At 44.0% G+C, this 21,719-nt stretch overlaps 1 protein-coding gene across 1 annotated transcript in view; it reads left to right on the forward strand.

The window, feature by feature from the left end:
* Nucleotides 1–469: 469 nt before the first annotated feature.
* mitfa (melanocyte inducing transcription factor a) overlaps nucleotides 470–21,719 on the forward strand; it is a 34,155-nt gene continuing 12,905 nt past the window's right edge. The window contains exon 1 of the mRNA XM_021322482.2: nucleotides 470–552. The gene's annotated coding sequence lies outside the window, so the exon portion shown is untranslated. The remainder of the gene's footprint in view (nucleotides 553–21,719) is intronic.

Raw genomic sequence — 21,719 nt, forward strand, 5'->3', positions numbered from 1 at the left:
AATGTATTGTGATAATATTCGTTTTCCCCGTGACTAAAATTCCCCAGGCTAATCCTAAATACATTCCGAATCCCTGAAATATTCGATGCCCGTTTCACTCTCGTTCCCAGAACAATCGCATATTCTTGGTAAAAGAATTTCTGGTTTCCCTTCATTCAATCATCACATTGTACTCTACCACAATACCTTACGTTGCTCTCGCACTCAGGACGGTTCAGGAAAATGGCAGCAGCTACTTTAGCTGGCATGTTTAACTCCTCCTTCTGCTTGTATCCTTGGGTGGGCTGGGGTCTTCAGCATTCCCACAGACCTGCATGGCCTCTGCAAGCACGGTCAAAGACCCCTACCTTCCACATCCGAGACGCCACAGGTCCAGATCAGAAGGAGGCGCACGGTCGTCCATCGCCTGGCTCAAGAGAGCGGGGAGCGGTGTGAGCGGTGGACCGGCAACCCTCTTCTCCCCAAAGCCCGGCACGCCTTCACCGTCCCTGACACACCTGCAGCTTGTGGCAGCTGGATATCCATGGAAGTCCTGAAGGTAGGCTCGTTTGTGTAAGTAGCTCTTCATCCTTTTGATGAATGATTCCACGTCTTATGAAAGGCTTTCTCGTTTTTAAAAACTTGCTAATTTGCTCTGATTGAGGTCTTTGTCGTCAGCAATTTTTTTGTGTCAGCACTTGCGACGCAAAACACAGTTCTTTGAGAGTGGACCGTGTTAAATCCATAGGGGGATTATCTCCTGAGAGAATTCCTATTTCCAGACATTTGGCATGCAAACCACCTAATCCTATTTGCTCCACTACACTGACACTTTTTCATTCATTTGGGTGCTGCTGTAGCCACTTGGAAGTTACCCCTATGCAAATACAAACATCATTATATACATACATCTTACCCAAAAAAGTGAGGGTTCATTAAATTCAACACTACATTTTAAGGTTTAAAATTCCCCCGGCTGGTGTTTTAGGTTTGTGGGAGTTAATGCTACCAGAAAACTCCAGCTGTCAGATACTTTCTATATAGCTTAATGCACTGGGTTTACTTTGATTTTCTGCACAAATGGGTCAAAGAGAAAAGATCACCACGATTTCCGCTAATTATCGCAGATATGCATGTGATTGCATTAGGCTGGATACAATCTGCTCCTGGGTGATGAAGACACTTAAGTTGTTGACTTGTTTGGAGAACAGGTTGGTTTCTATCTTCAGCTCTGTGGTTGTTGATAGGCGTGCAACACAAACTCCAGCTCTATACCCCTTCAACGTTGGCATGAAAATCAAATCCTGCTACGGTGGTTTTTGGCACGTGGCTTTCCATTTTCACATGGCTTTCTAACTGTGGGCGTAGTAGAAAGTTGCTTTGAGCAAATTGTATCTTAAAAGATATATATTTTTACGGCACTAAGCAACACATTGACTTCCTTTAGCTTAGCTTTAGGAATAAGAATAATAAGCGTGTGGTGATGCTGGAGTAAACACATTCAAAGCTCTTTTTGATTAGACCCAACATGTCTGTGGATGATGAAGGAAATCCTCCCCTCACTTTGCAACACCTGTCTAGTCAAGGGTTAAATTATGTCAGAAGTATCAGCCGCTGTTCTTGGACCACGAAAAGAGGAGATTCAGATGTAGCAGCACTACATGGCTTTGCAAACATTTTCACTTTTTCTCTTATTTTTTTATAGCTTCAATGTTTTAATTAAATTTTACTAGACGTTTATGTGACAGACCAACACGTGACTACAAATGCATCTGTGTTTACCTCCCTGTGACAGTACAGCAGAGTCTCCTTTTGCTGCAAGTCTTTTTGAGACGGGGTATGCCTCTCCTAGCTTTGCATATTTAGAGCCTCAGAAATTTGCCCATTCTGTGCAAAATACATCAAGTTCAGTAAGATTTGATAGAGATTATCCATCAAATCTGAGCTTTTCAGTTGGATTTAGGCCTTTGACTATCACGTTGTGGCATATTTAAGCGCTTTGAGCTGAATCATACAGCTCTGGCTGTATGTTTAAGTTGTTATCCTGCTGGAAGGTGAACATCCGGCTCTGTTTTAGGCCTTTTGTTACCCCAAGGGAGGATGGTGGAGGCCATGTTGATGAGCAGAATTAGTCACCACACTTACCTGTAGTGTTTTGCATAAACCAGGTTTAAGCTCAAGCTGAGATTTGTTCTCGTGTGACTGGAGGATCTTCTTCTGCTTGGTTGTTTTGTCCCCTACATGGTTTGTGGCAAGCAGCAAACAGGACTAATAACTCATTTCTTTCAATAATTGCTTCCTTCTTCTTACTGTGCACAAAACTTTGTTCTGCTGGGATCAAGTTAAATATGTTATTACACCAACAAGGGTTACACAAGTCTTCAGCAAAGCACTCTAAAGTGACAGACAGTTGTTTGTCTAACAAGGTTAGATTCAAAACTGTCCTTTCACCAGTAAGCTCTCGGGATCAAACCTTTCTTTCCATCCACAGGCATGACTTTACCATGGGAAATGTAACAGTATGAGACAAAATTAACCATTGTTTTTCTATGGAGAAATTAGAGCATGCGTATGTTAAATCTTACATTAGGATTTCATTGAGGCATCCAACTACCTTTTGTCAAATAACTGTGTTGGTGTGGTTATAAACTGCGGCCCAGAAACTTTCAATGAAAATTGGTGTGAGCAACACTCTCCACCTGAAAGAATTCAATTCATTTCAATTCAATTTTATTTATATAGCGCCAATTCATGAAACATGTCATCTCGAGGCACTTTACAAAGTCAAATTCAATCAAATTGTACTGATTGGTCAAACATTTCCTATATAAGGAAACCAGTTGATTGCATCAAAGTCCCGACAAGCTGCATTCACTCCTGGAGAAGCGTAGAGCCACAGGAAGAGTCGTCTGCATTGTACATGGCTTTGCTGCAATCCCTCATACTGAGCAAGCTTGAAGAGACAGTGGGAAGAAAAACTCCCCATTAACGGGAAGGAAAACCTCCAGCAGAACCGGGCTCAGTATGAACGGTCATCTTCCTCGACCGACTGGGGTTACAGAAGACAGAGCAGAGACACAACAAGAGAAACAAAGAAGCACAGAAGCACACATTGATCCAGTAATCTGTTCTACATTAGATGGTAGTAGCGGGTGAGCCGTCTTCTCTGGATGATGTCACAGTTAACAGAACATCAGACGAGGTGTACCTACTATGAAGAAAAAGAGAGAGAGCAAAAAGTTAAAAGCTGAAATGACGACAGTCATTTCAATGTAATACATTGCAAAACTGGAGAACAGTAGAAATCAGTAGAGTGAGAAAAATAGACCCTGATGTCCTCCAGCAGCCTAAGCCTATAGCAGCATAACTATAGAGGTAGCTCAGAGTAACATGAGCCACTCTAACTATAACCTTTGACAAAAAGGAAAGTTTTAAAATTAGTCTTAAAAGTAGACAGGGTGTCTGCCTCACGGACCAAAACTGGGAGTTGGTTCCACAGGAGAGGAGCCTGATAGCTAAAGGATCTGCCTCCCATTCTACTTTTAGAGACTCTAGGAACCACCAGCAGACCTGCAGTCTGAGAGCGAAGTGCTCTGTTAGGAACATACGGGGTAATCAGAGCTCTGATATATGATGGAGCTTGATTATTAAGGGCTTTATACGTTAGAAGGAGAATTTTAAATTATATTCTTGATTGAACAGGAAGCCAATGAAGGGAAGCTAAAATTGGAGAAATATGATCCTTCTTGTTAATTATCATTAGACTTTGAACTGCATTTTGTGGACTGCCTGATAGTAAAGAATTACAATAGTCCAGCCTTGAAGTAACAAATGCATGGACTAGTTTTTCAGCATCACCCCTGGACAGAATGTTTCTAATTTTGGTGATATTCCTGAGGTGAAAAAAAAAGAAAAGAATGACACAGTCTGCCATTGGAAAGTCAAAAGTTCCCTCCCAAGAGAGGGAAAAGACCTAACCGTGTCACACATTTCCCACCAGAATCTACTACTGTGTTTGATTTGTGTTGAACTCAGAGCTCGGATCATGTGCTGGAGTTGAGTGCGTTCTAGTTGCAACTAGTCGCAATTCAAGCCGACCACAACGTATTTCTCTCCGTTTAATGCGTTCTAACACAGAATGCGGAAATAGAAACTGTGCAGCACTCGACGTGCCACTAGTTGAATGAAATACAAATTGTAAGGGAGTGGTGGCCTAGTGGTTAAAGCAGCGCGCTTGCACTCAGAGAAGGATGCAAGTACCCGGTTCGATCCCCAGCGCCTGCATTCTGGGTCCCTGAGCAAGACCCTTAACCCCAGATTGCTTCCCGGGCGCCGCACATGGGTGATGGGTTAAAAACAGAGAACAAATTTTGTTGTAATGTATGTTTCAATGTATGTTTCAATGACAATAAAGATGATATTACTATTACATTACTAATACTATTACAACTGTCAGAGGTGATCCTAAATAGCTTACACCTGCAACTTTCACAACCTTTTGTATGTCTGGCAGTCATGGTCAATAAACTCTGGTGTCGAAATCTCCCACTTTCCTGATTGGAACTCTGGCTTTAGAGGGAATTCATATTGTCTTTATGATAAAGAAAACCTGACTTCTTAGTAAAAACAGTTGCACGATGTATGCTGCATGTAGAGTATCCGAAAGTAATTGTGGTTCTAAATCTAAGATATAATGATGTTTGCACTAACAATTTGTTTTTCCTTACCTGTTTTTCCTTTCAAATAGTTGAAGGTTATTTATATAATGCTTCGTCACAAGATCTGCCATCTCAAGTTCCAATTCATATCCTTGTACACAGAGATCACTTTGCTCCAAGGAAGCACAAGGAGCACAAAATACTGAACATTGGGAATGAAGTCACTGAACAACCTTTGAAACGATTAATTTAAAAAGGCAAGCATGCTTGAATAGTTAATGCCAGGACAAAGTCGTAAACACAGGCCCGTTTCACAGTGCAGAACATGGTGATCCGTGGTGAGGCTAACGTTAAAGAAACTTTTTATTTATTTCCAGCAATGAAAAAGAAATGCTAAAATTAAAGACGAAATGCTCTGTCTCACAGATGAAATGGTGGTTTTACTCCTCTGGGCAAAAAAAAAAAAAAAAAAAAAAAAGAAAGAAAAGAAAATCAAAACGGCCTGCTGAAACAAACTGATTACTTGAACTTCAAAATACATAAACTAATACATAAAATAAAGTAAATTAAATGAAAAGAGAGATTCTAATGCTGAAAACTAAGAAACATCCTGAACAAATAGTTTGGACGTGTAAATGCTGGGTGAAACCTAAATGTTTGCACTTATTAAATCGACTGAGTAAAAGAAAAGAAATGGTTTCTTCAACACACCCAGTCTATTTATTGTTCCAGAACACTGCTAACTTCAGTAGTGTGAAAAATTCAGCAAACATTTCCCTTGTTTTGTACGAATAGTTACCTTTGATAAATTGATTTAGTCGCCTAATTGTTTCGGTAAAATTACATTCCTACATGTCAAATGATTTACCAGTACATGCCGTACAGCACTAGAAAGCCAACAGACCCAGCAGTCATGACACGCAGAGTGCAGATGTTTAATGTTTAATTGAATTTGGAGTGTTTTAAGTTATAGCAGTGTTTAATCCAGTCAGGGAGGTGACTCATTCTGTGAGTAAACAGGTGGCCCATATTTAAGGATGAAGGTGGCAAATGTTGTCCAGGACGGATTAAAATGGGTCGTTACCAGATGTTGTTTGGTGTACTTTGATTGAAAAGTTGATTAAGGTCAAAGTATATTTAGGAAAGTACAGAAAACTCTAAGCTGCTGAGCTAAAATGATCTGAAACGCTTTAGAGAGGAAACCCAAACCAGGAAGTCGTGAGTGAAAACAGAGAAATCTCATTAAAATGGACGAAAGAATAGTCAAAGCTTCAGAGTGATCAAAGAAGGTCCACAGTTACCCCTGAGTACTGTGACATTCAGACGCCCCCGGATTTTCCTTTTTTTTATGACATGGGCCTAAGGGGTTAGTGTTTACCAAAGAACAGAATGACGGGCCTAAAGAAAAAGGGTGTAGCATTTTATGGACTGATAAAAGCCAGGGTTTTTAGGGCCGCAGACGTGTTATCAGTGGGGCCCCCATTTTATCAGTCGACATTACACTGTGAAAATGGTAAAGCATGGTGGTGCAGGAATTATGATATTTGCCATGTTTCTCATACTGTAATGGTGGGCCAATTCATCACATATCGGAGAGCATGCAGTAGTAAAAAAGGTCATGTGGCTCTATGCCGGAAATATGTGTTTCAACACGGCAGCAGCCCAAACACACCAGTAAGAGCAGCATCCTGGTTCCACACCAACACTATTTAGCAGTATGGAGTGGCCAGGCGCATTCCCTGATCATGTTTCAACTGAAAACTGGTGGCGATACATCCAATGTGCTGTTTCTGAGGCTAGACTAAGAAACTGAGAGACACAGAGGAGTCGTGGAGAGCTATCCAGTGGTCCTGGGCTGGAATAGCTTGTCCCAGGTGCCAGAGGTTGGTCAGCTCCTTACGGCACAGAAATGAAGCAGTTCACAGAAAATGTGGTGATTATTGCTTTGGTGATTTGCAGAAAAGCTAAATTTTCCGCTTCTTTCAGTTTAAACAGCAAAGGTTTGAGTCTAGATGAGTCTTTTCCAGCACAGCCTAATATTCCCTTTCTCTCACATTTTGCAAGTTGATAACAGATCTTGCTTTCGACTGTAATTCGCCGTGCTCTCCATGCATTTGATTTCATAATAATGAAGGAACTTTGAGTGTTATTGAAGTTTTAAAACACGCGGCTATTACTTTGAACACAACTGTTGTTTTTGAGATTTTGTGTGGAAACATCCAGGATTTATAATTCAGGCTTCACGCTCTTGTTTATGAGTTTGCTGGATGCACAGCTGTGAAAAGAGCCTTTGTGTGCCTGTGGGCTGCAGTGTTGTTTTCCTCTGGGATGTTTTGTGTCTCTGTGCTTAAGATGGTATCAGCACAGCCAGAGTAGAGTGTTGGTGAGCTTTGCAGCTTACCCGACTCAGGCATGTCAGAAAAAGGTAGAACTACCACAGAAATAAGGGACGAGTTGTGTGTCATGGGAACTTCCTTTAACCTGTTTAGGGTCAAAATTTTACATACAGGTTAAAATATAAACTCCTGAAGCAATTTGATTTGAAGGTTCGGAGCAAGCTGCTCTTCAACCACACACTGTGTAGCCATCATCATTCTGCAGAGGAGATTCTGGATGGATATTCGTCTACAATTCTGTTGGAATTGATTAGTTTATTTAAATAGGTCAGTTCAGCTAACCTGACTCTCGCCAGCTGTATGTCGCTCCGCCTAGCTCCACATCCATCTGGGACCTCTCCATAGGAATTACCTTTTTTGAAGGCTGGGCCTTATCAAAAATCCTTGCATATGATTGGATAAGCCACTTGTCTGTCATCTTTATCGACGTGCTATTTCAACCACTCACACCGAAGATAACCCGTGACGCTGTGAGAGCGATGCAGAAAAAAACAAAAGTTTTTTTTTAATGTGTTTGTGGCTCTAGTGGCATGCATTTTATTGACAGTGAGCTGACAGGAAATGGGTGGAAGACTGGCAGCAAATCGCCGCGGGTCGGAGTCGATCCCGGGCCGACCGCGTTGAGGACTAAAGGCCTCCTAACATGGTTCGCGCTAACCGCTAACCGACAAGATGTCCGCTGCGGACGCGCCCCGGAAAACAAAACTTGCCAAATCCAGTCAGGAGAAGGGCGAAAACATTGTTTCCACCAACAAAAGCCTTCAGAGGCGTTCTCTGATGTTCTTTTAATGAAACAATATTAGGTAGATTGGACAACACGGAAGAAATAGCAGCATCAATGTTAACGCTTGCTTCCTCGATGAGCCGCCATTGCTATCAAAACAGTTTCACGTCACGGTCGCTTCTCCACTACGTCACATCTATGAAACTCCAGCCCTGCGTCCTGATTGGCTAGACAATAAAATTGGTTGGAGAAATCACTCTCTATGGAAGAGGTCCCAGATGTATGTGAGTGAAGCTAGGCGGAGCGAAATCCATATGGCTAGAGTCAGGTTACAGTTCAGCAGCATTGACATGGCTTTTTAAGAGTATTCAATACATTTTTAAAAAGGTGGGGTGCACTGGGAAATCTATTCAGTAGCTTCATGTAAACCTGCTTTCATCCTTCTAAAACCGGTTTTGATGTGTGTTTAGAACACCCTACTTTGCCTAAGTTTCAATAGTCTAGCTGTTGAATTTAGGGCATGTTTGAGTTACTAACCAACCCCTTAGCATCATGCTCCCACCACCCTGCCAAACAGTTCTCTTGATTTAAAACCTTATCATGACTCTTCCTGGCTATTTAACATCTCTGCATTAGGCATTTTGAGCATGTGGGAAATTGTGTTAGCAATATGGTAAAACATCCAAATAACTTTTGGACTGACAATCTTTGGATCTAAGTTTTAGAAGTGACTAAAAGGCGTTCTCATGTAACTCAGTATTTCAATCTGAAAAACTCACACGGAAAGAAGATTTTTATTGATACAATTATTTTAAGACCTTGCAGGAAACATTACCGCTGAATTATACTTTAATATGCATAAGCAGGTGTATGAGAACAGGGATGTTTCCCCCAGGCCTGAAACTGGTGGTGGAGTGGAGATAGACGAAGTTGGTTCAGTCAGCTTGGTTCAGCTTGGATAAACAGGTTTGCATGAACCTTTCCATGATGAGCAAGCATGAAGCGACTGTGGAGAGGAAAACCTCCCCTTTGGGAAGAAACCTCTGGCAGAACCAGACTCAACATGGCGGTTTTCTGCCGAACCGATTGAGATGAAACAGGGAATGCAGTAAGAGTCCGGGAGGAATTACACTCTGATAGGGACGAGTTTAAAGAAGTACCATGGAAAAGCCAGATGGAGCTTGGCTACGATGGTGGAGAAGGGGATGGAGGTGGGTTGAATCAGGGCCACCTGAGTCCAAATCAGACATTGCGCAACCACTGCTTGTTCTATGGCTGGGTAGCAGGCTGAGACGTGGATTTGAAGACCTTTTAAGATGAACTCTTGATGCTGATTGGGCTTTGTGGAGGTGTGGTTCAAAGCCGATTGGCTTGCGTCTGAGGCGGATGAGCCTCTGATTGGATGAATGTAAGTAATTCAGTTTCCTCAGTTGAATTTCCGCCTAGGCTTCATTACTGCTTCCTCTTTCTTAACTAAGCTCCCTGACTCTCAATTGTTCTAAAGTTTTTCAGTCTAATGAATCCTATTTAAGAAAGAAAATGTTGCCGCGGGTCAGGAGGACATAGCAGGTCTAGTCAATCATGGCCGTTATTCAGAAGATGTACTACCTTGTCATGTGAAACAACATCCTAAGTCTTCAGCAACACTTATAATATTTAGCTGAATCAATGCATATATTTCAACCTACATTTTTACAAGTCTTTATTAAAAAAAACATCATCTTTATAGCAATAGGATCATTTTAATCTGAACATTTTAAAAGGTGTAGCCTTTGACGATTGTTCTTCCTGTTGAATCATTCCTGTGATGCTTTGGTCTTATGTTTTAAGGTGTTCATACTGCTGAGACACCCAATGATGGCCCAGTATCAGTTTCCAGGTACAAGCCACCAAATGTTCATTTACATTTTCCTGGTATTTCAAAGAGTTGATGATACCATGCTCTCCATAAAGGTTCCCAGGGCCTATGGAATAGAAACAGGGCCAAAGCATCATGGATCCTCCTCTGGACGAAACAGTGGGCAAGCGGTGCTTTTCATAGCTTGATCCTTTCATTTACACAAACCCCAACTGGAGAACAAGATTCCTTGTTCTCTTTGATATCAATCTCCCTGTCCCAGCCTTTGTATCTTTTAAAATGGTACTTATTCTGTGTTTTCGATTTTTATTATTTACGTTGATGTGTTTTTATTTTTTTGCACGGTGACCTTGAGTGTCCAAAAAGGCGCCTTTTAAATAAAATGTATAATAATAATAATAATAATAATAATAATAATTGTCATGGTTTAGTTTTGATTCGGCTTTGGTTTACTATTATTCTCAGTTTTTCCACCTTGTTTGGGTTTTAATTTGTTAAATTTTAGTTTCCTCCTTCCCTTCCACTCAGCCTTCACTCCACTCTCCTTGCAGTCAGTCACACCTGTTAGTAATTATTCAGTCAGATGCATTTCACCTGTTAGTCTTTCTATTTAAACCTCCCTCTGCCTCACTTTAGTGCTGGTCCATCATCATTCCACACCTCTCCATGCCAGTCCCCGTTTTGCCTTGGAAGCTTTGTTTGCTCCTGTTGTTAAGGTTAGTCCTGCCAGTCACTCTAAAGACTGTTTGTTCACTGTTTGATCCTGGAAAGGCTCTGCTCTGTGCCCTGGTGTCTCTCAAGTTCTGCTAACCTGACTAGCCGCCCTGGAGAAGCTCAGCTCTATGCCCTGGTGTCTCTCAAGTTCTGCTAACCTGACTAGCCGCCCTGGAGAAGCTCAGCTCTGTGCCCTGGTGTCTCTCAAGTTCTGCTAACCTGACTAGCCACCCTGGTGAAGCTCAGCTCGGTGCCCTGGTGTCTCCAATGAACTGCTAGCCTGAGTGCTATGAGGCCTGCTAGCCGAGCAGCACCTAGCAAGTGTGGACTCTCTGTCTCCGGGCCGTCAGCTCCTGCCTTCACCTGCATCCCTGAGCCTCTGTAGTTCAGCATCTCTGGTTTCACCTCTCATCAATCATCTACTCTTCAATAAACCTCTCAAACTTTTGTCCTGTGTGTGTGTTCTGAGTTCATCGTTAAACATATCCTGACAGTATGGACCAGCCAAAGATGAACTCAGACACCACATGGGACTTACCTGCAGGGGCTGACACCCCGGAGATCCGCGCATACCTGGATATGTGCGAACGCCTGAGGAGAGAGAGGTATGCCAGGATGGCTTCTGCCCGGGACCCTGCGCCGCCGATCAAGGCCGACTCCACTCCCCAGGTGTTTTACGTGGGAGTTCTTACCGCTACCCCAGAGCTCGAGAAGAGAAGCCGCATATCCATCCATCGCCTAGGTCACCACCTCTATGACTCCCAGCTGGCCCCCAGAGTAAAGCTCGATGTTCCATCTAACAGAGCCCCACACATCGAGGAGGACCAGCTGTGGAGTTTTTATTATGGAGACCGGGATGACCTTCTTCCCCTTGGGCCTGCAGCCGCCCCTCTGACAGACTCTGTCTCCCCGTCTGGCTCCTCCCGGCTAAGACGTCGGGCACTCCGACGCGTTGAGGCCTCCGAGGGAGCCGCCCTGCCTCAGGCCGAGGCCTCCGAGGGAGCCGCCCTGCCTCAGGCCGAGGCCTCCGAGGGAGCCGCCCTGCCTCAGGCCGAGGCCTCCGAGGGAGCCGCCCTGCCTCAGGCCGAGGCCTCCGAGGGAGTAGTTTCGCCTCAGGCCGAGGCCTCCGAGGGAGTAGTTTCGCCTCAGGCCGAGGCCTTAGTTGGTGCTACTCCTGTTTCTGGTTCGTCGTGCCGGGGTCGTCCTCCACGACGGCCGCACCAGACTTTCCTGTTCGGCCGGAGCCGCAGACTGCGGACTCTGGGCCGCTCGACTTTGCCTCGTCGGGGCCGCCCACCACGGCGACCGCCTCTGACTTTCCTGCTCGGCCGGAGCCGCAGACTGCGGACTCCGGGCCGCTCGTCTTTGCCTCGCCGGGGCCGTCCACCACGGCGCCCGCTTTTGACTTTTCTGTTCGGCCGGAGCCGCCGACCGAGGTCTCCGGGCCGCTTGACTTTGCCTCGTCGGGGCCGCCCTCCTCAAGGGCTTAGTCGGGCGATGCTGCTCCGCCGCCTGCCTCGTCCAGGACGACCTCCACGAGGACTCTTGCGGCTTAGCAGCCGTCTTTGCCTGCGCCCTTAAGGCCAGTGCTTTCTGTTTTATTTTGTTTAAACTCGGCTTTAGTTTTGGGTGATTTAGAATTCCTCAGTTTAGAATTATTTAGGGGGTTCTTTGTTTTCTTAGAGTTCTTAGTCTCTGTTTTGCTTTTGTTTTTTCCTGCTCTGTTTTAGGGTTCTAGATTTTGCCTTAGTTTTCTAGCTTTGCTTTGCTTTCTCATTATAGCTTTAGTTCTCTGCTCTTCACGTTAGTGTAATTGTTCATGTCCTAGTTTTCTTGTTTTGCCTTAATTTCTAGTTTAGCTTTAGTCTCATAATTCTGCTTTAGTATTTTGTTTTGACTTAGTAGTTTTCCTGTAGTTTTTCTTTGTGGTGTTATCCCTGACCTAGTTTTCTAGTCTTGCCTTTATTTTCTGGTTCTTGGTTTGATTCTTTATTTTGGTCCCAGCGCTCCTTAGGTTCCAGCACTCCTTAGGTCCTAGCGCTTGTTTAGACTTCTGACCCCTGATTATGAGCTGTTTCACGCTCCTTAGCTTTGGCTAGTTCGAGCTTCCTTAGTTTTTTTTGGCCTTCTTGTTCCTCGGTCTTCAAGAATTTAGACCTCTTGGTTCCCCGGCGTGTTAGAATGCCTTTGTATCCTGGTTTTTAGATTTCAGGGCTCCCCTGGTGTGTTGGGACGCCCTCTGTTCTCGGTTCCCCGGCGTGTTAGGACACCCTCTGTTCTCGGTTCCCCGGCGTGTTAGGACGCCCTCTGTTCTCAGTTTTCCGCCGTGTTAGGACGCCCTCTGATTCTCGGTTCCCCAGCGTGTTAGGACGCCCTCTGTTCTCGGTTTTCCGGCGTGTTAGGACGCCTTCTGTTCTCGGTTCACCGGCGTGTTAGGACGCCTTCTGTTCTCGGTTTTCCGGCGTGTTAGGACGCCCTCTGTTCTCGGTTCCCCGGCGTGTTAGGACGCCCTCTGATTCTCGGTTCCCCGGCGTGTTAGGACGCCCTCTGACTCTTGGTTCCCCGGCATGTTAGGATGCCCTCTGATTCGTGGTTCCCTGGCGTCTTAGGACGCCCTCGGTTCCCCGGCGTGTTAGTACGCCCTCCGTTCTTGTTCCCTGGCGTTTTAGATGTTCCTGCTTCCCTTGTGCCCCGGCGTTTCCCTCACGTCCCGGCGTGTTCTTCCCCAAGCCCCGGCGTTTCCCGCACGCCCCGGCGGGTTCCCCTGGCGTTTCTGTATGCCAGTCGTGCTCCAGCGTGTGTTTTGAGCCCTGGTGTTTTCAGTACGCCTGTTCTTCCCTCTGGCGTTGTCGTACGCCTGTTCTTCCCTCTGGCGTTGTCGTACGCCTGTTCTTCCCTCTGGCGTTGTCGTACGCCTGTTCTTCCCTCTGGCGTTGTCGTACGCCTGTTCTTCCCTCTGGCGTTGTCGTACGCCTGTTCTTCCCTCTGGCGTTGTCGTACGCCTGTTCTTCCCTCTGGCGTTGTCGTACGCCTGTTCTTCCCTCTGGCGTTGTCGTACGCCTGTTCTTCCCTCTGGCGTTGTCGTACGCCTGTTCTTCCCTCTGGCGTTGTCGTACGCCTGTTCTTCCCTCTGGCGCTGTGGTGCGCCCATTCCTTTCCCTTTGGCGCTGTGGTGCGCCCGTTCCTTTCCCTTTGGCGCTGTGGTGCGCCCGTTCCTTTCCCTTTGGCGCTGTGGTGCGCCCGTTCCTTCCCCTTGGCGCTATGTACGCCCGTTCCTTCCCCTTGGCGTCAAGTACGCCCGTTCCTTCCCCTTGGCGCTGTCGTGCGCCCGTTCCTTCCCCTTGGCGCTGTCGTGCGCCCGTTCCTTCCCCTTGGCGCTGTCGTGCGCCCGTTCCTTCCCCTTTGGCGCTGTGGTGCGCCCGTTCCTTTCCCTTTGGCGCTGTGGTGCGCCCGTTCCTTCCCCTTGGCGCTATGTACGCCCGTTCCTTCCCCTTGGCGCTATGTATGCCCGTTCCTTCCCCTTGGCGTCAAGTACGCCCGTTCCTTCCCCTTGGCGCTGTCGTGCGCCCGTTCCTTCCCCTTGGCGCTGTCGTGCGCCCGTTCCTTCCCCTTGGCGCTGGGTACGCCCGTTCCTTCCCTTTGGCGCTGGGTACGCCTGTTCCTTCCCCTTGGCGTTAAGTACGCCCGTTCCTTCCCTTTGGCGCTGTCGTGCGCCCGTTCCTTCCTTTTGGCGCTGTCGTGCGCCCGTTCCTTCCCTCTGGCGTTTTCGTGCGCCCGTTCCTTCCCTCTGGCGTTTTCGTGCGCCCGTTCCTTCCCTCTAGCATTTGTGCGTCTAGTCTTGCCCGTTAGCCTGGTGGCGATGCTCGCTTGTCAGCATCTGTTAGATGCGTTGTTTTTGCCTACCAGGGGTTGTTAGAAACCCCTTTAGTCCGCTTTCGTTTTTACTTTGTCTTGGATCGCCCTGAGTGGGTAGTTTTTTGTTTGATTTTTAGCCCGCCATCCGTACCACCCTCCACCCACCCTGGGTTGGTGGTTGTTTGATCTGTTAGGCCGTCCGGAGACCGGCCTTGAGGGGGGGGGGTAATGTCATGGTTTAGTTTTGATTCGGCTTTGGTTTACTATTATTCTCAGTTTTTCCACCTTGTTTGGGTTTTAATTTGTTAAATTTTAGTTTCCTCCTTCCCTTCCACTCAGCCTTCACTCCACTCTCCTTGCAGTCAGTCACACCTGTTAGTAATTATTCAGTCAGATGCATTTCACCTGTTAGTCTTTCTATTTAAACCTCCCTCTGCCTCACTTTAGTGCTGGTCCATCATCATTCCACACCTCTCCATGCCAGTCCCCGTTTTGCCTTGGAAGCTTTGTTTGCTCCTGTTGTTAAGGTTAGTCCTGCCAGTCACTCTAAAGACTGTTTGTTCACTGTTTGATCCTGGAAAGGCTCTGCTCTGTGCCCTGGTGTCTCTCAAGTTCTGCTAACCTGACTAGCCGCCCTGGAGAAGCTCAGCTCTATGCCCTGGTGTCTCTCAAGTTCTGCTAACCTGACTAGCCGCCCTGGAGAAGCTCAGCTCTGTGCCCTGGTGTCTCTCAAGTTCTGCTAACCTGACTAGCCGCCCTGGTGAAGCTCAGCTCGGTGCCCTGGTGTCTCCAATGAACTGCTAGCCTGAGTGCTATGAGGCCTGCTAGCCGAGCAGCACCTAGCAAGTGTGGACTCTCTGTCTCCGGGCCATCAGCTCCTGCCTTCACCTGCATCCCTGAGCCTCTGTAGTTCAGCATCTCTGGTTTCACCTCTCATCAATCATCTACTCTTCAATAAACCTCTCAAACTTTTGTCCTGTGTGTGTGTGTTCTGAGTTCATCGTTAAACAAATCCTGACAATAATTATAATAATAATAATAATAATAATATTAATAATGTGCCTCTGTGTTGCCCTGCAACAGACTGCCGACCTGTCCAGGTTGTACCCCACCTCTCACGCCTATCCCAACAAGGGATAGGCGTGATGGAAAATGGATGGATGGATGGCTGGATTGAATGGCTGGATGGATGCATGGATGGATGGATAACAATAGCTGACTTTTATTAAATATATGAATCTTCAGGTATAATTGAAATATACTGATGATGAGGCTGAGTGCAAATATCTCAAAACTCCACATACATTAATGTTCCACTGAGCTAATACATCACAATACCTCAAGCTATAACTTACCGTTTACATCCTGTGTTTGTTCTTGCCAAGAACAAAAATACTGCTTTTATTCCTTGTTGAGAAGAAAAAAACATTTGTATCCATTAAACTACATGTCCAAAGATCAAGATTAATATCAAACTTGATATGTTGGAAAACTTCAAATCAGACATATAGCAAGGCAAGTTTATGTAGATAGCACTTTTCAGCAGCAAGATCATTCAATGTGCAATGATTCCATTGACTGAGTAATAGTTTACATTTGTCAGCTTCGAAGACTTAATTTCCAAGGGCCACCCAACCCCCCCCCCCCCAAAAATAAAAATAAATAAATAAAAATAAAAATAAAAATAAACAACTAGGATCCTCTACCCTTTGGAAACATAAGGGATGAAGACAGGCAGGCATGAGTTGAACATTGATTATCCCTGAACCTTAGATTTGGATTTATAATTAAATGTTTTCCTGAAATCAAGATGCAGACCATTGACTAAGGCATCGTGTCAATCTGTATACAAGCCGTTCCCTCCGGGTTTGGGCTTTATATTTTGTGTCGAATTCACTCTGCAGAGAAATCAAAGACTTTTAAAAATAATTTCATAGCCTTAAAAAAAAGTCCCAGACTTTAAAATTTATCTGATTTAATTCCACGTGCAGCTGTTTGTGGTTTACTCTGACCTTTGCTTCAAACTCCAGGCGCATTGAGCAAAATAATGCCTCATCTTTGTGCTCTTTGATATTCTGGGCAGGCATAAACGGAGCTGTAGTCGAGCTAAGAGAGAGCCTTTTGTTGACGAAACCCGGAGTACACCTAGAGCTGTGTTCTCCATTTTGAATAACCAGTAGATGCTTCAAGATAATGGTTTCAAAGAAACAGGACATGTCTCTGCAAGTTTCCAGAATTTGAATCTGTTAAATACAGATATACATTCATGTCCACTCTTCCTACTGGTGTGGAAACACGCAGAAGGCCGTTCAGTTTGACCCTTTTCACTCTGTTGTTCAGCATCGTTTTACTGCTCTGCAAGCAGCTGTGATAATGGGGCTCTGTGTGTTTATATAGCCGCTAAATTAAGCACTATTGTCTGCAACTTAAGCAAGTGCATGTTCCAAATCCCACAGTGGCAGGACACCGTGTCTAATTCTTGGAAGAGGATGTTACATTCTCGCTACTGTTACCCAAAGGCTTCAGGGTGTTTAGCAGAGAAGACATCTCTTTGTCCTAAGCTCCTCCTTTTGATGAAGTGGCATGTCTCAGCTGTAGCTGCAGACAGTTGGGGAAATGTAACTAAGGGAATACGGCAAGGAAGCAAAATGCCCGGAGGCAATTGTGGGCCCCGGCACATGCTGCTGTTAAACTAATGGTGAAAAAATATATCTATATATTTCATTCTTTTAATCAGTTTGTTGCCTTTTCTCCTGCACTCTTTGGAGTCAGTGTGTGTAATGATCTGGAAAATAAACATTTGCTCTTCAGTCACATGTTTTATATGGATTTTATGAGACTCAAACTTAGATTTGTAAAGGAGAGGAAGCTTTGTCTGTAGGCAGCTACAGTGGAGTGGTCACGGTCCGCACTGTTGATAATTTTCATGATGCCAATTTTTCCAGTCGCTAACTGTGAAAAACAGACACATTGTGTTCTGTAGATTTGAATTTTGAATGGCCTTTTGTCTTGAGTGTCCAAGGAGTTTTGTAAATGCAGGGGGGGGAAAAAAAATCCCATGTTTCTCCCAGAAGTCTGTAGGCCTATTTCACGTTTTTGCTGGAAGGGAAAATTGAGTCGACTTTCTGATGGTGTCGGTTTCATGCGGAACCTGAATGGAGGAGCAGGTCAGGCAAAAAAGAGAGGTGATAAAACACAAAAACAAACTTGCTGCTTTGTCCATCCATTGTGTTGACATTCCAACTTTTTTATGATATGATCTATCGCCACTGAGCAAAGGTTAAAATGTCGAACTCCGCATTTTATCATGTCACAGTTGCTCTTAAAATGTATTTTATTGGGATATTGTGGGATGGGCTAACACAAAGTAGTGCATAAATAGTGGTTGGTGAAAGGAATTATGCTTCTTAACATCTTTCATGAATCAAATACTGAAAAGTGTGGCTTGCATTTGTCTTTAGCCCCTTGTGAAATTACCATGTCACAATCCGAATCAACGCTTCACAACAAATGTGCCGAAAAGCAGGAGTGAAACACAGCTTTTAGAGCAATATTTATTTATACCACCTTAAATAAGTAAAAAAGGGCCAACAATGTTAAAGAACTGGGTCATAAAAAGTGTTTATGGATTCAGTTGAAACTTTGAGCAAGGGACTGACCTAGCTCAGGTGTTTCAGGTAATGATAACATTCCAATTATACTATAAGCGACAGTCTACTTATGCTATTCTGATGCTAATCAGATGTTTTATAATCATTGGAATGCTTTGTTTCCATGCTTTAAATTTGATGTCAAAAACGAAACTAAAATCCAGAGCTTTAAACATAGCACTCTGAAAGTTTCGATTAGCTTCTCCATGAGCCTGCCTCTAGCTACTGATGAAAGCAGTTCTTTCCTCTGGTCCAGCATCCGACCTACGCTAGCGCCAGAAACATATAGAACAGCTCAGTGCTGGAAACAGTTTGGTGGATAAGACCATGAACAGTTTCAAGGTTTGCCCACTATTGATCTTCATCCACCTTCAAATGAGCTTCTCTGTTCCTGGTAAGGAAAAGAATCCTGGCAGCATGATGCTACCATCACCATGTTAGCATCATGCTAGGAATGGACACTTCAGGGTGACATGCAGGGTCAGTTTTCTGCAACACGTAGCATTTTGCATGTAGGACAAAAAAGGTTCCATTTTGATCACGCTCGACTAAATGTTTGCTTCCCCCCTACATGGCCTGTGGCACATTATAAACCCAACTGCATTTTTACTGTGATTTCATTACATGCAGGTGATTCAACTGGTTTTTATCTAACTTTAGCCGTTTATCCGTGCACACGGGGGCTGGTGCTCACACCTAACAGCAATTTGGAGAGACCAATGAACCTAACAGTCATCTTTTTGGACTGTGGGAGGAAGCCGGAGTACCAAGAGAGAACCCATGCAATCTCCATACAGAAAGACTCCAGGCGGGGATTTCAATCCACGACTTTCTTGCTACATGGCCACAGTGCTACCAACTATGCCTTCTATCTTCAACTTCACAATTATGTTCTTATTTGTTCTGTCATATGCAATAATAACACATAAAGGATTCAGTTATAAAAGGTAAAAAATTGGAAATGTTCAAGAGGTCTTCTTACTCTTTCAAGACATCACATAGTGTTTATTAAAGCGGTCTTGCCTATGAAGCAAATTTTACTCTGACTTTTCTTTATTTGTCTTGTATTGAAATTTGCTGCAGGGCACATACAGTAGTTAATGTTTGTTAAAGTACCCTGTGTTTATTCAATTCAGAGGTCATCACGGTTACATTTTGAGCTTTAATTTGTTAGTTACTTTTTGAGCTGTTAGTGAAACCCACACTGATTATCTCATGAAAGTTACATCTAAAAAATGACATCTCATTTCCGTTAGAAGCCAATCTCATCTCCATAATAGGGCAATGTTCATTTCCCCACACAATCCCACTTTGTAATAACTTGCAGTATTGTTCATTATATTTGGTAGAAAGAAAAACCCTTAGTGCGATTGAACAATATAACGTCAACCAGTAACTTTAATTTTTATTGTCAAACCTATTTTATCCTCAACTTCAAATAAACTTGCTCCTTCAAAGTTATTCAACCACAGCACTGTTAATAATCATAACAATTAAACCGCTCAAACTTTCGCTGCTAACCCACTCTTATATTGAGAAGTATCTGGCTACAGGCTATGTTTTTAGGCCCCATGATTTCCAGAAAGGAGTCTGTTTCAGTAATACAGTATGTATCAAAACATTCGGTTTAAAGCTAACTGTAACCCTCACCAGTAACTGTGACCTTAACCTTGAACACATTCACATTTAGAAGTTATTTAACTCAAATTGGTTTATCGCCCTATACACAGTTGTAAACCAGAAGAGAACTGCACCGTTTGTTTTGCACAAGTACAAAGCAGAAGGAGAGTCACGCACTCACCGGGTGAGGGCGTCACATTGTCAAAACGCAAAGTGGTACCGAAAATCTGCGACTCGTTCAGTCAGCTGTTTAAATAGCAGCTGGCAGAAACCTGCATGCTTTAAGGCCCTGAGTGAGCAGCAGGCACAAATGCAGAGAAAAGACATTCGTCCATTTATTGTCTCTAACCAGTTGTCCTTGCAGGGTAGCAGGGTAGCAGAGGGCTGGAGCCTATCTCCAGCAGTCTGGACAGGTCATGAAAAGTGGAGTTAAGCCCCAAATTATCATACCCCTGATTTGATTTAAAATTACTTCAGTTCACCCAACTTGTTTGTTTCTGATGGGAAATTAGACAAGCATCATTATTAAAGAAAATTATACAAAGTAAAAAAAAAAAAAAAATCACAATAACTCTGCACGTCCACTGTCGATAAGTTTGGTTGGAGACCCTCGAACAGTTTTCTTCTATACATTGTGAGGTGTCCCCTGACGAAAACACAGAAAACTACAATTTTACTGCTTTTATTAGCATGAGCACCACATAAGAAATTGCCAAGCATCAAAATCACAACAGATTACCCAGTGAAACCTGAACTGGCGTATTCCACACTGCCTAGAGTTTACTTAAAACATAGTTTGAGATGTTTGAACCCTTTACTATTTGAGGGTTTGATTCTGGCTTCCTCTTGTCACATGTCAATGGGCCCCTAGGCAAGGCACTTAATCCGAAGTTGCCTACCAAGCATTCTCTACCGAGAATGCACACATTCATGCATATCTGGTGTGTGTTTGTGAGTGCGACTGGGTGAATGTGGCTATAATGTAAAGAATAGTCAGTATGACTAGAACTACGCTGTATAAATTGAGTCCATTTACCATTTAACAAGTCTTGTGCTTGTAGTTACAAATTACTAGAAAAAACATCTAAAGCAGTTTTCCTTTGGGTCTTAAACATCTAGTTTCAGGTACTCTCAAAATCGTCATGCTGATAATCTATTCTAGATTTATTTATCAGGTCTTAGTGTTTTTCTCTTTTAACGGGCCACTCACCACTGGATCAGAATCACAACCAGTTTTTATCATTAGCTTTATGTAATTAATCCGACTCTGGTGGGATTCAGAAGCACAACATTTGGTCATTTCAAAAGCGATTCCGAAATAATAGTTTAACATTTTAGCAAACAGTAGTTTTTAAATGTCTTCCTTTGACGAAATGCCCCGGAGAGCGGCTGGTTGCCAGGGAAATGGGAATAGCTGGAGTGTGGAGAAGAGCTGGCGGAGAGATGTGAATGGATCCGTTTCATTTCAGGGGTCAAAGAGTGACGACTATCTCTCGAAATGTTGTTGCTCCTAAAGGCATAAGTCCTGAACACACACCCATGTGCTTTCCCTGAGAAGGTAATAAACCCTGCCTCACAAAGAGTCTATGAATAAAGTACGAAACTGGGCTTGCTCAAGGGATTGATGCAGTACATCTCTTGTTAATAGTTCCCTTTAAAGCCAAAGGTTTGGCTGAAGGAAAAGGGCAGACTGCAAAGCAGAAACAAAGACACTCTACTATGAGTTCCCAAAGAATGCCTTTTCAGTTTTATAAAACGAATCTGTGTTCAGCCAGCAGGCATTTCCCCCTGTATTTGTGTTCACCTCTACAACCGTGCAAAAACAGGAACAAAACTTTCTGTTCTTGTCACACAACATCCACTGGCAGACATTTACATTACTAACTGCATAATTGATAACACTTCAGGACACGTGAGGATGTTATTTCTAATGCCTTGACTAACTGCAATAAACTTCAAACACTGGACTTTTTTCACTATCCTGAATATAGAAGCAGAAAGCAGTCTCTCAGAACACGTTGTCCATTCCTTTAACAATATATCATGTTTCTTACTTTGGTGCACTAACAAGTGCAGATTCACATCGATTTTTAACAGAAAATTGATGCAATGTGAAACAGTGTGTATGATTGATTTTATTTTAATTGCCCTGACCTTAGAGAAAAATAACTGGCAGTGAGCCTTAGCAGCACTGTGGCAGCATTCGTAACAGCTGAATTGTAGAGACAGAACAGAAAAAAAAAAACTTGTCAATGACATCAGATA

The sequence above is a fragment of the Fundulus heteroclitus genome, chromosome 20 (genome assembly GCF_011125445.2).
Source record: "Fundulus heteroclitus isolate FHET01 chromosome 20, MU-UCD_Fhet_4.1, whole genome shotgun sequence".
Lineage (NCBI taxonomy): Eukaryota > Metazoa > Chordata > Actinopteri > Cyprinodontiformes > Fundulidae > Fundulus > Fundulus heteroclitus.